A 3724-nucleotide genomic window follows, 5' to 3' on the forward strand; every position below is an offset into this window, starting at 1 on the left:
GGACTCTAGCACTTCTCATTGGCTAATTCCGAGAGGACCTCTAGCGAACCAGCGGGCAGCGAAGGTGGGCATAGCTGACTGTGTCCGAAATCTATTGGCCCAGGATGAAGAGGAGCTGCACGTAAGACTTCAAATCCCAGAATGCACTTCTCTAAGAGGTCAGAGGGCGTTCTTGATACCTGGACTTGAGGTCTAGAGAGAGGTCTTAATTCTTGGGAACCTCTACACATGAAGGTGTTTCACCCGACATTGCCAATATTGTGCTAATTTGATCTTGCGGAAATCATGTTTCCTTTGTTTTTCCATCTGATCATGCAAAGATGAATTGGAATGATGCAGGTTACTTAATAAATATTTAGATCCCATTTTCCCCCTCTAATTTATGGACCAGATGATGCCCTGAAGGGAAGTTCCAATTCTCGTTTCTATGTAGAAGAATTGGGTAACATACCCCACTCCCAGTATGGTGAGTCATTTCCCCTTCCTCGGCCTCATCGCTAGATGATGGCTCAGCGCCTATCAAGCCTTGGTCTCACTACCAAGCCTGATGACCTAGTTCGATCATTGGTCCGGTCACACATGACAAAAGGAGAAAACGGCTCCAGGGTCTGCCTTCTGACTTCCCCACAGGCACTGCCCAGATGCACACACGAGATAAGTTACCAAATAAATATTAACTAAAAAATAAAATTACACTAACAGCACCAAAGTAACTAGAGATGGTTTAGTTGGGACCATGCACCGTGTCCCACCAGTACAGACAATGTCACCTGGAGTACACTTACATCTTGTAAAATGAAAACAAGGCCTACCTGACAGGGTTGCTGGGATGATTAAGAGGTTAATGTAACGTATTTATCAAACACCTCTACAGTTGTTTTCAAAAACATTTCTTGCCTGGTGGCGGTGGTGGCACTCACCTCTAATCCCAGCACTCAGGAGGCAGAGGCAGGGAGATCTGTGAGTTCAAAGCCAGCCTGGTCTACAGAGTGAGCTCCAGGACAGCCAGGGCTACAGAGAGAAACCCTGCCTTGAGGAGAAAAAAAAAAAAGACTCTAATCCAGGGGTTCTCAACCTGTGGCTTGTGACCCCATTTGGGGACCCATACCAGATATCCTGCATATCCAATGGTAGTAAAATTATGGTTATTAAGTAGCAACAAAATACATTTATGGTTGGGGTTCACTTCATGAGGAACTGGCTGAAAGGGTAACAGCATTGGAAGGTTGAGAACCCCTGCTAAACTCTCCTCAGAGTTACCTTCCCAGCCCTTGCCACTCGGTGCACCGTCTTAGAGACTCTGGAAATCTCTCTGAGTCTCCAACCTCAAATAAGCCTTAGATGCTAGGAGACCTCGGAGATGGGTCTGCATAACTTCCCCACTACCCAGGACTCCCTCTTCACTTCTGGGATGGAGCTCCACTGCCTGCCTCTTTACCCCATCCAGTGCCTGGGTTTCTGTTCTTGGGTGAACAGAATCCACTTGACTTTTAGGTCATTTCCTGAAGTGAGGCTTAGGAGGTATGGCTCCTTTGGGGCTAGGGAGAGTGTTGAGCTCTAGCAGCTCCAGGAGGAAGGGAGCAGAGAGAAGGAGTCTTCCAAGCCCATGGAGTCCCTGAGAATACAATCTACCTCTCTCTAGTCCTCTTCCCTCTTTGCCACCGCTGCAGCCACCACCTCTGATGAAGACCTGTCACCCCCAGCTTATGATGCTATTTGAGGCCTTTATAGTCTAAGGCCTGCTCTCCAACCTCCTCGTGTTCCGGAAGCAGCATGCTCCTTCCCAAGGGTTCGGTTTTTTTCTGGAACACTTCCCACTGCTTCTCCTTCAAACCCTAGCTCAGATGCCTGTTCTCCTGGAAACTGGCTCTGGGCTTTCTCCCTGCTCTTAAGCAGAGTTATACTCTACTCTACAGCCTGATGCCATGGTGACCTTCCCATCCAGTTCTGTGATCCACAGACACCCTGCCCTATACAGGCCTATGAAGTCCTCAAGGGGAGGGTCCCCTCTCGTTTATCTTGCTCAGGCTGGTAAGTATCAATACATTGGAAGTGTAAGTGAGCAAAGGGATGGATGAATGGATGGATGGTTGAATGGATGGGTGGGTGGGTGGATGGATGGATGGAAGGAAGGATGGATGGTTGAATGGATGTATGGATGGGTGGATGAATGTATGTATGTATGTATGTATGTATGTATGTATGTATGTATGTATGCATGGATGGATGGATGGATGGATGGATTGGGGCCAGCCTGAGCTACATTGTAAGTTCCAGGCTAGTCTCACCACCAGAGAGAGATCATGTCTCAAAAACAGCAGCAACAACAAAGATGTAACTTGAGTGCTCTATGGTGCTATTAAATCACACCTCTCTCAGTGACAATAAAAGTCTTAGAGTGGATCACATAATCACACTGGAAGTGGTGTGCAATACCTCTACCTCGTCCCCTCCCCTGCTTTATCCCAGTTCATCATGGAACAAGTACATAAGGAATATTCACTCTGTGGGGGCCGTGATAGGCCCTGGGGCAGCTGTGCTCCACGGCCTGTCATGTAAGTCATATGGCTCTAAGCCCAGCACTCAGCCTCAGAGGCAACAGTGGAAAGATCACAAGTTTAGGGGTAGCCTGGGCTCATGGTAAGACTCTGTCTCAAACAAGGGTTGGGGGAGAAGGAGAGGCTCAGGAGAGGAGAGAGAATACTGTGCAATTGGGCGGGTAGCAATGTAAGGTGTTTGTGTGTCTACACCTTCTCCTCCGAGTCTCAGTATGAACACTTCCCCTGAGTGGCCTGTCCTGACCACTGGTCTGCATCCCTTTCTCCATTTCTCTTTTCTCAGATGTCCACTTCCTCAGTGTTTATGGAAAAGTGAAAATGGCAGTCTTTTTCGTCTTCCCCCATTTGAACGTCTAAACCATGAGTGGAGACCTCATCTTTCTGCTCCCTGCTTTATCCCCAGAGCCCAAACAAAAATGAGTACCAGGCACACAGCAGGTACTTGAAAAGTGAAATATTTATGTCCTGATGATCTGCCTTTCGTGGCACTAATTTTCTCTTCAGTTGCATCCAATCCGAGGTCCACCCTGTCCTCAGTGCTCTTCTAATCCTGGGTTTCTCGGCTCTCGCATCTCCTTTTGGTTCTGCTCTCTAACGTTCAGCTCTCTTGTCCTGGGTGCCTTTGACTATTCCAGGGGAGGTGCTCAGAAGTCGCACTCAGGAGTTCATCGTTTGGATCCTATGGGACGATCATCTCTGTGGTTTCTGGCACTACCCAGCTCCATTCAGTTTCTTAGGCACCCCTTCTGGAAGAGACAATGCTTTTAGGATCAAAGCGGCCCCGATGCAGACCTCTTCTTTCAGCCTGAGAATTTCTTTCTGCACTGGCAACTCCTCAGTGTAAAGCCAGGGGTTGCCCATAGTTACCAGACCACTCAGTGCCAAGGCGTGGCGTTGGGGTGAAAGTGGACACCTTAACCTTCAGTCACTTTTTTATGGTCCCTGACACCTGTTGGTCCCATGTTCAACCCTCTACTGGGTTGGAGAGATGACAAGTTCTCAGTCAGGTCACAAAAGAAGGTACGATTTTGTATTGTTTTGTTTTGTTTGAGACAAGGTCTCATGTAGCTCAGTCTGGTCTCAAACTCACTATGTAGTCAAGGATGATCTTGAACCTGTAATCCTCCCCAGTGCTGGGATTACAAGGCTACACCACCACACCTGGA

This window comes from Rattus rattus, chromosome 1 (assembly GCF_011064425.1).
Source record: "Rattus rattus isolate New Zealand chromosome 1, Rrattus_CSIRO_v1, whole genome shotgun sequence".
Classification (NCBI taxonomy): Eukaryota; Metazoa; Chordata; class Mammalia; order Rodentia; family Muridae; genus Rattus; species Rattus rattus.